The sequence below is a fragment of the Canis lupus genome, chromosome 4 (assembly GCF_048164855.1).
Source record: "Canis lupus baileyi chromosome 4, mCanLup2.hap1, whole genome shotgun sequence".
NCBI lineage: Eukaryota > Metazoa > Chordata > Mammalia > Carnivora > Canidae > Canis > Canis lupus.
The window spans coordinates 54,388,631-54,402,854 of record NC_132841.1 but is presented as its reverse complement, the minus strand read 5'-3'; the positions used below and the strand labels follow the sequence as shown (position 1 = coordinate 54,402,854).

The 14,224-nt window shown below is 36.3% G+C and overlaps 1 protein-coding gene across 1 annotated transcript in view; it reads left to right on the top strand.

Annotated features, from left to right (window-relative positions):
* SGCD (sarcoglycan delta) overlaps positions 1 to 14,224 on the top strand; it is a 553,266-nt gene that overhangs the window by 161,793 nt on the left and 377,249 nt on the right. The gene's annotated exons all lie outside the window — the stretch shown is intronic.

Genomic DNA, 14,224 nt, shown 5'->3' with positions numbered 1-14,224 from the left:
TATGTACAGTGTCATGGGCTGGCTGCTCTTCTTCCTACTTTATACATGAGGACTCAAGGATAAGAGAGGCTATGTAACTTCCCATCTTCTGCTGGCTAAGAGTAACAGCACTAGGATGATAATGCACCTCTGTCGAATTGCATCCCAGGGAAAAGAAATTCTGACTCCTGCAAATCATAAACACGATGGCAAGTAGAAATTTTCCCCTAATTCAATTTCATATAGCTAGGTGTAAAAATACTTTGAAATTCATGGCATTAAAGCTAAAAGACTACAGTTTCAAATTCAACAGAGTACTCACAGAAAGTCTTGAAATGCAATGAACTTTAAAAAAATCTGTCCAGAACCTCAAAAGCATTTATTCAGAATGTAAATGTTTGTATTTTGGCGTAAGTTCCTAAAAAATGGAGAAAATTTTATTGAGAGTATTATATCACTACAAACCCAAGAAGGTTGACTTCACCTTTTACGTGGAGCCTCAGTGCTGCTGTAGCTCATCTGAAACTAGAATCTTTAAATGTTTCTTGAAAATAAAATATTGATGTATGATAGTATCTTAGGATTAAATGAAGTGGCTCAGTTCCCACGATCTCTTATAAATGTGTTAAATGGAGTGCCGAAAGAATTGACCCATTTCTCTAACTATAAATATAAACCTTTGCCAATTCATTATTCTACAATCTAGGCATGGAAATTTATAGATGTTATAGTGATTATTCATGGGGTTAGTATTTTCCTTAGAGTCTTCACAGAATGTCTCTCATAACTTCAGTCTTAGGCAGCTGATTCTATCAGCTCAGCAAGAGAGGTTTTATCTATCAATTGCAGACTCCCTGTAACCAAACTCATGAGATTAAGGTTTACATTAAAAATACCAATTTGTAAATTTGCAATGAAAAATAAGTGGTGTGTAGATCGAGAGAGCTACATCTTCCCTCCCTTTAGAAAGTCTACATAGAAAGGGAATATAATGAGAAAGAAAATTAATATACTGGAAATCAAAAAGAGTTAGATAGAAAGAATTTTTTCATGGCAGCAGGCTGTTAGCCCAACAGAGGCAGCATCACCAGTGGCATCAAAGGACAGAGTTCTCCCAGCAAAGACTATAAATGCCTTGAGGGTAAGGACCCCATCTACTTTATATCAGTCATCTCTCCACAGCCTGGCATAGAATGGCCACTCGTCAAATGAGACTACAGCCCGTTGACTAAGACTCCTTCATTCAGTGTTGGAATGAATTCCACCTACTTTTCTCCTTTGGAGGCTCTCTTTTCTTCTATGAATCCATAGATGACCTTTTGAATACCACATTCTTTCATTAGATAGTAGTATAGTTGGGGATGAATACACTGATTAGGTAGCCAATTTGCCTTTTTATGCTGACTTGTGAATTTCTATTTCCATCTATTTGGTGTTTATGATTCTTCTGCTTCCCAGTTTGGGGAATGAGGAGCAGGGTATGTCACCGCAACCACTAAGTACATGTTCCTAAGGTTTCTTTCTACAAATCTGTTACATCAATACTCTATGCTATTCTCTAAGATGGGGTAGTAATGCAGTTCAGCCAGATTGGCCCAGTCTATTGCTTCTAATAGTTTCTGCTAATTACAAGAGATGAGAGTCAGGATATTAAAGGGCTGTTGAAGATGATCAAGATGGAAGCTTTGGGGAAAATCACCTTGTCATTGAACCCTGCCATCCACTGAAGTTACAGAAGTGTTTCACTTCCATCCATTTCCACAGATAATTAATGAGCCCTTACTGTGTTAAGGGCAAGGTTGTAGGTACATAAGACAATGTTTGCCTGCGTTTAACTTAGAAAGATAGCATTTTATCTTTGGACTTATGTTTTAATTTTTCAAATGGCCTTATTTATTTCCATTTAGTTTTATTAACACAATACTTAGACATTCTTAAAATGCATAAGCAAAGGTAAAGAGAAAAGTAGATAACCAGACAATGCAACTTGGTGCACAAACTGTATTTTAATACCAGACTCCCAGCAAAAATTACCCAAGTGAAGAAGTGGAAGAGTGAACCATGTCTTTGAATGACATCATTGGTTCTAGGAGGCAAGAGAGGTATCAGAAAATGTGCATCTTTTTTTTTTTAAGATTTTATTTATTTATTCATGAGAGACACAGGGCAGAGGGAGAAGCAGGCTCCACGCAGGAAGCCCGACGTGGGACTTGATCCCGGGTCTCCAGAATCAGGCCCTGGGCTGAAGGTGGCACTAAATTGCTGAGCCACCTGGGCTGCCCTAGAAAATGTGCATCTTTTGCCAACTCCTATATTACCCATCTCCATGATTTTCATCATGTTACTCAAGTATTAGTTTTTCATGTAAGTGATGAAAAAGTTGGACCCGATGATCCCTGGTCTCCTTCTAGATCAGAATATGTGACGGCCCACCATTTGTGAGCTTTAAAAATTATGTAAAATTATTTTTTCTGCAATCTATTACAAAAATGATACTAGAATATTTGGTTTGTGTTTTTCCCCCAGCTTTAGTGAAGTATAATTGACAAAAAATTGTATCTATTTAAGTTATACAACATGATGATTTTTTATACCTATACATTGCAAAATAATTACTACAATCGAACTAACACATCCATCACCTCATGTAGTTACCGTGTGTGTGTATGTGTGTGTGTGCGTGTGTGTTGAGAACACTTAAGATTACCCTTTTAGCAAGTTTCAAGTGTAAAATGCAGTATTATTAATTGTCACCATTCTACTAATGGCTTCTGAAAGTTTGACTTTTCTGGACTCAACATATATGAGAGATCATGTGATATATGTCTCTCTGTTTTTGGCTTATTTCACTTAGCACAGTGTCCTCCAGGTTTGTCCATTCATCCACCTCTGGACACTTAGATTGTTTTTGAGTCTTTGCTGTGGTGAATAAGGGTACAATGAACATGAAGGTGCAGATACCTCTTCAAGACCTTGATATAATTTCCTTGGTATACATACCCAGAATTGTGATTGCCGGATTATAAGGCAATTATATGTTCAATTTTGGGGTGAAATTGTTAATGTTTTCCATAATAGCTGAATCAGCTCATGTTCTCACCAACACTGTCCAAGGGCACCCTTTTCATCATACCCTCACCAACACTTGTCTTTTTGATAATAGCCATCCAGACTGGTAAACTTCTCTCTCAGTGTGGTTTTGATTTGCATTTCCCTGATGAGTGACATTGAGCAGCTTTTCATATGTGTGACCATTTGTATATCATCTTTGGAAAAATGTATGCTCAGGTCTTGCCCAATTTTTAATCATGTTGTGTTTTGCTACTGAGTTTCATAAACTCCTTATATACTTTAGATAATAACTCTTGACCAGATGAATGGTTTGCAAATGTTTCCATCCATTTCATAGGCTGCCATTTTATTTTACTTGCTATACAGAAGCTTTTTAGTTTGATGTAGTCCCACTTGTTTATTTTTACTTTTGTTGCCTGTGCTTCTAATGCCCTATCCGTGAAATCGCAGCCAGGACCAAAGTAAAGGAGGTTTTCCCCTATGTTTTCCTTTAGGAGTTTTACCTTGTCAGGTATGAAATTTAAGTCTTTAATCCATTTAGAATTAATTTTTGTTTAGACACAAGTTTAAGTTCAATTTCATTCTGCATATGGATATCCAGTTTTCTCAGCCCCATTTATTGAAGAGAATATCCTATTCCTCACGGCCTTTTCAAAGATTAGTTGACTGTATATGTGTGGGTTTATTTATGTGCTCTTTTCTGCTCCATTGTTCTGTGCATCTGTTTTTATTCCATTACATACTGTTTTCATTACTACAACTCTATAGTATAGTTTGAAATCAGGAAGTGTGATACCTCCATCTTTGTCCTTCTGTCTCACACTGCTTTGGTTTGTCAGGGCTTTTCATGATTCTGTACAAATTTTAGTATTATTTGTTCTATTTCTGTAAAAAATATCATTGGAATATTGATAAGGATTAATTAGATAAGCTGAATGCCTTAGGCAGTATGGATATCTTAACAAGATTAATTTTTCCAAACCATAAACCTGTATCTTTCCATTTATTTTTTTCTTTTTCAGTTTCTTTTATCAGTGTTTTGTATTTTTTAGTATTTACATCTTTCATTTCCTTGGTTAAATTTGTTTCTAAGCATTTTATTCTTTTTAGTGATTGTAATTCAGATTATTATCTTAATTTTCGATCACTTGTTAGTGTATATAAATACAACTGATTTTTGTGTATCGATTTTGTATACTGCAACTTCACTGAATTTATTCTAACAATTTTTTTTTGTCACAATCTTCAGGATAAGAAAACAATATACATAAGATTATGTCATCTTCAAACAATACTGTTTAAGTTATTCCTGTACAATTTGGATGACTTTTATTTCTTTTTCTTGCCTAATGACTATGGCTAGGACTTTAATCTGTTTATTACAAGTGGGCACCCTTGTCTTGTGTTTTTTGTTTTTGTTTTTTGTTTTTTGTTTTTTGTTTTGTTTTGTTTTTTTTAGAGTGGAGCCCTCTGATTTATTCAAGTATAGTTGACACCTGATGTTATTTTAGTTTCAGGTATACAACACAGTGACCAACAACTCAGTACATGATGCTTTGCTCACCACCAGTGTATCTACCAGCTGTCACCATGCTATTGTAGTTATCACTATTGTAACACCTTTAACTCTTTTCCCTATCCTATACCTTTTATTTCCATGACTTCTTTATTCCATAACTTAAAACTGAAAACCTGTATCTCACATTCCCCTTCACCCATTTCCCTGTCCTTCAACCCCCTCCCCTCTGGTTAGGCACCCCTGTCTTATTCCTAATTTTAAGGGAAAGCTTTCAGTTTTTCGCTGTTGAGTGTCATGTTGACTATAGACTTGTTATATGCAGCCTTTATTATGTGGAGGTACATTGCTTTTATATTTAATTTGTTGAGCTTTTATCCTGAAAGCATACTGAATTTTCATCAAATGCTTTTTCTGTATTTATTGAGATCATCATATGATTTTTATCCTTTATTCTATTAGTGGGTATATCAAATTCATTAATTTATTGTGGTGAACCATTCTTGCATCCCAGGGATGAATCCCACTTGATCATAGTATATGGTCCTTTTAATATGATGTTGAGTTCAGTTTGCTTATATTTTGTTGGGGATTTTTTACATCTCTGTTAATCAGGGATTTTGGCCTGTAAGTTTCTTTGCTTGCAGTGGCCTTATCTGGCTTTGGTTTGAGGGTAATGCTGGACTTGTTAAATAAGTTTGGAAGTGCTCCCTCCCTAATTTTTTGGAAAGGGTTGCTAAGGATTGGCAAAATTCACCCATGAAACCATCTGGTCCCAGGCTTTTCTTTGTTAGAAGTTTTGATTACTACTTCATTCTCTTCACTAATAATTACTCTGTTCAGATTTTCTCTTTCTTTATGATTCATTCTTGGTAGGTCATATGTTTCTAGGAATTTATTTCTTTGAGGTTGTCCAGTTTGTTTGTGTGCATACTTGGTCATTATGGTCTCTTATCCTTTGTATTTCTGTAAGATTGGTTGTAATATCTCCTCTTTGATTTATTGTTTTATTTATCTGAGTCCCTTTTTGTCCTATGTTAGTCTAGCTAAGTGTTTCTCAGTTTTCCTTTTTTTAAAAAAAAAAGATTTATTTATTTATTTATTTATTTATTTATTTATTTATTTATTTATTTATTTATTTATTTATTTATTTATGATAGAGAGAGGCAGAGACAAAGGCAGAGGGAGAAGCAGGCTCCATGCCGGGAGCCTGATGTGGGACTCGATCCCGGGACTCCAGGATCGCACCCGGGGCCAAAGGCAGGCGCCAAACCACTGAGCCATCCAGGGATCCCTCTTTTTTTTTTTTTTTTTTTTTTTGAAAAAAAAGTTTCATTGCTGTTTCTATTGTTTTTCTGGTCTTTCATTTATATGTGTTAAAATCTTTATTATTTCTTTCCTTCTGTTAACTTTGGGCTTAGTTTGTTCTTTTTCTAGTCCCTTTATGTTTAAAGTTAGGTTGTTTGAGATTTTTTACCCCTAATATAGATATTTAGCACTCTAAACTTTTCTCTAAGAATTGCCTTCCTGGGATCCCTGGGTGGCTCATGGTGTGATCCTGGAGCCCCAATAGAGTCCTGCATCAGGCTCCCCGTGGGAGTCTGTGTCTCTTGTGAATAAATAAAAAAAATCTTTATTAAAAAAAAGAATTGCTTTCCTGCATCCTATAAATTTTAGTATGTTGTGGTTCTGTTATTATTTGCCTCAAGATACTTTTTTGTTTTTCCTTTTGAATTCTTCTTTCACCAATCAGTTCCTCAGGAGTGTGTTTAATTTCTATATGTGTGAGAGTTTTTCAGTTTTTATCTTGTTATTGATTTTTTTTTGGGGGGGGGGGAGAGAGAGAGAGAGAGAAGATGAGAGCACTTGTGCAAGAGGGGGGAGGGGCAGAGGGGGAGAAAGAGAATCTTAAGTAGGCTTTACACCAAGTACTGAGCCTAACATGGGGCTCAATCTCACAACCCTGAGCTGAAATCAAGAGTTGGATGCTTAACTGACTGAGCCACCCAGGCAACCCCTGTTACTGATTTTGAATTTCGTACCATTGTGGTCAGAAAAGTTACTTGATATTTATTTAATCCTTTTAAATTTATTAAGACTAGTTTTATGACCCAACATATGATATATCCTGGAAAATGTTCCATGTACACATGAGAAGAACGTGTATTTTGCTGCTGGCTGAAATGTTCTGTGTATGTCTGTTGGGTCCATTTGACTTATAATGTTATTCAAAACCACTGTTTCCTTATTGATTTTCTGTCTGGATAATTTATTCATTATTGAAAGTGGAGTATTGAAGGTCTGCTATTATTGTATTGCTGTTTATTTCTCTCAGAAGTTCTGTTAATAGTTTTACCCTTACATATTTAGATGTCCCAATGTTGGGTGTATATATGTTTACAATTGTTATATTCTGATAATTAAATAGACCTCTTTATTATTATATAGTGACTTTGTCTTCTGTAACAGATTTTGACTAGAAATCTATTTGTCTTATGTGACTATAATCACTCCTGATGTCTTTTGGTTGCTGTTTATATGGAGTATCTTTTTTCAGTCCCTTCACTATCCACATATGTATATCCTTAAAGCTAAAATGAATCTCTTGCCAGCAGCGTATTGCTGCATCTTGTCTTTTTCTGTCTATCCAGCCATTCTGTGTCTCCTTATTAGAGAATTTAATTCATGTACATTTAAAGTGATTGTTGATAGGTAGAGACTTATTATTTGTTGTTTTTTTTGACACTTTTTAATTTTTTTAGTTCCTTTGTTCTTCCTGTCTTACTGTCTCCTTTTATGATGTATGTGTGTGATAGTGTGCTTTGATTCATTTTTATCTTTTGTGTATCTAGTAGAGTTTTTTTTTCTCTTTACCACATAGCTTATAAAAAACATCTTATAGTTATAATAGCCTATTTTAAGGTGATAACTACTTAACTTTAAATGCATACAAAATCACTCTATGCTTTTACTTCTCCCCCCATTTTAAGCTTTTGGTGTCATACTTGACATTTTTATATTGTTCATCAATTAACAAACTATTGTAGCTATAGCTGTTTTCAATGCTTTTATCTTTTAATTTTGAAATGAGAGCTAAGAGGCATTTTTTTTTGTGCCACCATCGTAGTATTAGAGTATTCTGACTTTGACTATGTATTTCCCTTTATCAGTTATTTTTTACTTCCATTTTTCACATTGTTAGCTATCATCCTTTTGTTTCTACCTCAATTCTGATTATCATTTCTTGCAAGGCAGGTTTAGTGGTGATGAACTCCCTCAGCTTTTTGTTAGCAGCATCAGAATCTTATTTATCACTAGCAATGTTCATTATTAGTAAAACACTAAACAGTTATAAAGCAACTGTTATATATGAGACACATGCTGGCTGGGAGTTTGCCCAACTATGTCATTTTCATATATGTAAATGAATTCCTTCTAAAGATCAAATAATTAGAAATGTATAACACTGCATTTTTTCCTGTTGGCAAATTTTAATTTTTTTGGTGCACAGTTGCTGGAATTTGGTGTTGAATTTTGGGGATTTTGGGGATTGGCTTTTGATTTCAAGCAGTACTCCTCATTCAGAGGGCTTATAATTAGCTTGGAATTCCTGTATCCAGCAGTTATATTTTGTACCACTGAGCACTGATGGGACTATAAAAATAAAGATGAGCAGTGCTCATATTTTCCAAGTACAGGCCTTATTTATTTTGCCTAGTATGGGGTACCTATTATGAAGTCTGGCCCATCTTTATTGATCAATAAATTTTATTTCCAAATAAAAATGCGATATTTCCAGAGTTTTACTTTCAGCAAGCCTATAATACAATGAGAAATTATGGACCAGAAAGGATTTTTGATGAATTGATCAGTGTTTTTTGCTGAAAGGGAAATAATACATGGGACCATCTGTGTAATTATACCAGTATTTGCTTTACTGTATTTAACTAAGTTTTTTAAAAAGATATATTTATGGCATGTTTTATTGGTAGTCATATTAATTATCAAGTGTGTCAATTCCTTTTCAAAATACTGACATAGCTTGAGAATCCTTCATTTTGTACCATGCATATATTTGAATTTCCAAAGCAGAAAATGACTTCTTCTTAGACACTATGTCTGGCCAATGGAGATATTCTCAAAACTGTGGGTCACCGATTTGTCACTGAGCCAGACTTCCTTCACAGAAAAAGTCTCTTCTAAATAAACCACATAATATTGCCTTTGGCCAGTGAAAAACATGGTTGGATTGTTCTGTTTCAAAGAGCTAAAGCTGGCTGAGTGTAATTTTGCATCAGGTATTATTTGTGAAATGAATGGCTGGCATAATGTTACTGTCATAATTACCTGCTATTAGTTTAAATCAATTTCAACTGTCTTTGGCTTGTCTATACTACATACTTTCCTATCCTTTAATTAAATATTGCATCACAATGTTTTTTCAAGAAGTTGGGTGAGATTATGAACATGTCTTGGTGCCCTATCATCCACAGCACACGTGGGACTTCTGTCTGTCTTCATTTTTTCTCAATTCCCAAGTTGGTCTACTCAGTTCATGTGGTGCAGATTTTGCTGATTGCTTCCTTTTAGTCCCCAGGACTATCATATGAGCCCAATATGGCCAACATGAGGACCTCATTCCCTCGTCATAAAGATTTGTTCAGGGATTAACGTGCAGCTCAAGCTTAGAATCCTTTTCTGGAAAAGATCTTTTACTTTTCCTATGGAAGTGAGCTTGAGACCACCTGTGGACATCTTACTACCCAACAGAGAGAGCAAAAGTGAGAATTAAACCAAGAGAAGCCTAGAGAAGAAGGGGAGATAGAGCCTTCATTGTATTTTAACTGCTGCACTCCATCCCACCTATGATTCATCTCTTGGGGTTAGAGTTACATGATTTAGGAACCCCCTACCCCCTTTTTTCCTTAGGGTACTTTGGATGAGTTTTGACTGCTATAATCAGAAGGTTCCTGGTGAATGCCTCTTTTCATATTTGTGCCATTGACTACTTTGTGCCTCATGATGGCCCTGCAGTAGTATCTCAGTTTAACCTGCCCTGACACAGCAAACACTGTCCCCTGTAATCATAGCCATCCTGCCTTGTACCTCAGACCTTAACGTCTTTGCCAGGAATCTGATTTGGTAATCTCTCACAAAGTCTTACAAAGGGCTTGTTAGTTTTGAGAAGTATTTACATTGGTAAGAGAACTCAGTATCCAAAGTACAATACAATATCTTAACCTGTCAGAAAGATTAAATGAAGTCTGAAAACTCAAGGTAAAGAAAATGGAGTTGTATGTACCTTCTTGGTCTTGGGTTTAAAAAAAAAAAAACCTGCATTCACTTAAAAATACCTATTGTGCATTTGCTATTAGCAAGGTGTGGTGGGAAGAAATAGGACACAGTACAGAGTAAGCAGTTTCTGCTCTCTTGGAAAATAATCATTTTCTATCAGGACATTTTGACATGAATCAAGTAAAAATACAAATAAATATGTAATCACATCCATGGTAAGTACTGGTTTTGGGGCCTGTGTAGCAGGAGGCTGTTGGTTCTGGGTGTTTAGAGATAATTAAATCCCAGAAGAAATGATAATGGAGTATAAATTTGAAGGTTGAATAGGAGTTAAAGAGCTGAAAACATGAGAGTGAAGGTAAGTTCCATGAAAAAGAAAAATCTTTCCAGAAGGAGAAAACAGCTTTGTAAAAGATTCTCAGGTGGAAAGATACAGGATCTCTTTGAAGAAGAGACAGTGGCAGCAGATAAGACAGGGTACATAGACAAGGGACCAGAGAAAGCCAGGCCTTTCAAGTCCTGGTGACAGTTGCTGTCTTTACCTTTCAGGCAATGGTAAGAAAGACATTTAAGGAGTTTAGTTCACAGAATGACACAATTAGGTTTATGTTATAAAAGTTATCACTGCAACTTCGTGATGTTAAATCGGCTGGTACAAGAATCACCTGGATTACCAGGTTCCTATTCCATTCAGGTAGAACCAAAGTGTGGGCCCCTTGCTCTGGTCATTTTAAAACCTCCCTTGGATGATTCTAACAGAAAGCTAGGCTTGAGAATTGCAGATGTAAACCAGGTAGGAGATGTAGGAGCACCTGTGATAAAGAGTCTCTGCAAGCTGGCTTTTTAGTATGACTTGAGGTTATCACCACCCCTCTGCACCCCAAACCTAATATTGTGAATTGCCTTAATGAAAATGAACTTCTTAAGTGAGAGATTTGTTCCCCTGCCCCCAAATTAGACCCAGCACACCTGAAAAGTTTGTCACCTCTCAGGATCAAATTTCAAGAGGAAATTAGCCACACTAAAACATTCCTAGAAGATGATAAAAGGAATCTGAACCATAATGAGCAGAAATGATCCAGGGGCAGCAGATATCTTGAAAGTGTAATCAAATAATCCTTTACAAAGGATGATTTTGGTCCTCTGATTTCAAGTAAGTCAAAGGCTCTTATTCATTCATTGGGTAAATATAAGGTCCAACTACTTTCCAGTGTTAGACATTGGAAACAATGGCAGGAGATGGTGCAGACAAGAATTCTTGTCCTCCTGGAGCTTTTGTTCCAGTTAAGAATGAAGTTTTCTTGCTCATCTGATCCTTAAGGTCAGAATTTTAACCTGACCTTTATGGTTAGCACCTTTAGAATCTGTATGTGTTACAGGGAGATGCATTTCAGTTATGAATTTTAGAACATTAAAAGTAGGAAATCTCTGAAAAGCAAGGAGATTAACATCTGTGGAAGGATTCTAAGGTGGCCTGTAGGATCTAAGGGCAAGGACTGGAAGATGTAATAGGAAGATGACTGTTGAGTGATCTGGTCTAGCGATCTCTAGAGTCTTTTACAAAGCTGAAAAACAAATATTATGGTATTAATAGCAGCTCTTACATGGTTTGAACATTTACCATATGCCATACACCTTAAGTGCTTTATTATGCACTATCTCATGTGAGATTTATAACACACATCATGCAGATGAGGAAAATGAAACTGTATCAAATTATACTTTTTAGAAGTTAAAAATGTGACTTCTACAAATATAAAGTAAAAAGATGTAAAAAAATTGACTCAGTAATTAATGAAGATGTACATATGATGGTAAGGTTGGTTCCATGAACAGTTGAGGGAGTTCTTTGTTTATAGGTGTGTTAGTAAAAGTACGTTAGTACAAGATTACTAGATTGGGTAAAAAACTGATTAATGTTTTATAGGGCAATAAACCGTCACACTTGGGATTATTTTTTCTCCTGGAAAGATATAATTTGTATCTTTAATAGACAAAGCCTGCAGGGTAATGCAACTTCACTAATTTTGGGATCTTTATTTCGTAGTTCATTAGGTATTTTTTTCCTTTTTTTTTTTCTTTTGGTTTCAGAAGTAGAATATAGTGATTCATCACTTGCATATAACACTCAGTGCTCATCACAAGTGCCCTCCTTAACACCCATTCCCCCAATAGCCCAACCCCCACCCACCTTCCTCCATCAACTGTTTGTTCTCTTTTGTTAAGAAGCCTATTGTTTCCCTCCTTCTCTCTCCTTTTTTCCCTTCCCTGCACGTTCATCTGTTTTGTTTCCTAAATTCCACATATGAGTGAAATCGTATGGTATTTGTCTTTCTCTAATTACACTTAGCATAATACACACTAGCTCCATCCATGTTGCTGCAATGGCAAGATTTCATTATTTTTGATGGCTAAGTAATATTCCAGTGTGTGTGTGTGTGTGTGTGTGTGTGTACACACACACCACATCTCCTGTATCCATTCGTCAGTTGATGGACATAGGCCCTTTCCATAGTTTGGCTAGTATTGATAATGCTGCTATAAATATCAGAGTGCATGTGCCCCTTCAAATCTGTTATTTGTGTATCCTTTGGGTGTATGCTTAGTGGTGCAATTGCTGGGTCATGAGTAGTTCTATTTTTATCTCTCTAAGGAACCTCCATACTATTTTCCAGAGTGACTGCAGCAGTTTGCATTCCCACTAGTAGTGTAGGAGGGTTCCCCTTTCTCAGCACCTTCGCCAACATCTGTTGTTTCCTGTGTCTCTTAGGTAATTCTTGAGAGAGCATGTTACACAATTGGCACATGAAACTTGGAATGAACATGATTTTCTTTTGGCCTTATTTTCAAGTTTTGGATGATTATTCTTAACATTGGAAGAGTTAAGCAACTTTTCAGGATTTTCAAGCTCTAATAATGAGGCCAGGTCATAACTGACCTTTCTCCAAATACCCATACTGAAATGAGCCATGCAGCAAATATCTGGGGGGAGATATTAGGGAAGCATCTTTTGAATCCCATCACCATTGTTCTGCCTTTTTATATGTCTGAGCTTGTTTTTTCCAGTTGCTTTATGTTTGTTTATTTGATTCCTAAAACATTTGTAAACCACTCCAAATTAACCTCTTCTCCTATTTTGTTCCTGCAAAAGTGGTTTGGCACACCAAACATGAATGATAAGTAGCTAGTAGTTCATTAACCACTTGCTACTGTTGGCTAGAAGACAAAGGCTCTGGAATCCCAGGTAGAAATCTGACTCTTTAGAATTTATTGCAGCTGTTTCCTCAATAAGATTTCTCTGTCAGTTTATGGGATTGTGTGTGTGTGTGTGATTGTTGTTATGTTAGGGCATTACTGATGGTCTTCTGTTTTTAGCATGGTAATCTTGAGCTCTTAAGGTTTAGAGAGAAGGTCCAGTCCTCTGCAAATGGCACTTTGTTCAGCCTCATGTAACTAACTGCAGACTTGGTCTCACTGTTTTCCTTTCCTGTGAGTTAATCTTGAGGAAAGACTTCAGTGTTAGGTTTTCAGGATAAACGAAAAGTAGCTGTATGGTTGGCTTAATGTTTCATTAAGGCAAAAGGAACTTCTCTGTGTTTAAGGTGATAGACCCCTATTAGTAAAGGTAAAGTGGCAGAAAACTAGTCAGTCAAATGGTTTATTTTAGGAACTCAAACTAGATGTGAGAGTACAATTTTTGCTTTTTAGTTAAGAGGAAGGGTCTGATATTTGCTCCATTGGGAGAAAGCTAAGCTGAAATTTATAGGCTCTGTAATAACACATCATTTAGTAAATATAGTGTATGATATTTAATGTAATTTATGGGCCACTTTACATGGGTTATCTCACCAAGTCCTTAGCAATTCCATGAGGTAGAGTACACCATTGTCTCCATTTTATGGATTCAGGAAACTGAGGTTCACAGGGGCTAAGTAAGCTAGCCAAGATTCACAGCCGGTAAGAGAAGTAGAATGAAGATTAGACCCAGGCCAACTGATGACAAGCCTACTTCTGTGAAGGTCAGATGTCATCGCCTTTCTCACATGATGCCGGGAGAAAGCACATAGAAAATTAGCCAAAATCCCGTTTTCTAACCTCAGATCCAGCATTAACTGTCTTTGCAACTCTGGGTGAGTCATCTCATCTGTCTGGGCCTTCATTTCCCTCTGTAAAATGAAGGGTAGAAACAATTTGGATTGGATGGTCTCTGGGGTTCCTTCCAACTCTAAAGTTCTCTGATTCTGTAATTGCATCCTGACCTTAGAGAGGCACATTCTCCCCTCCCCCACCACACATACACTGCTTCCCAAGGCAAAAATCTAATCCTGCTCTAAGTGCCCATTGCACTTTGATGCTAAACTC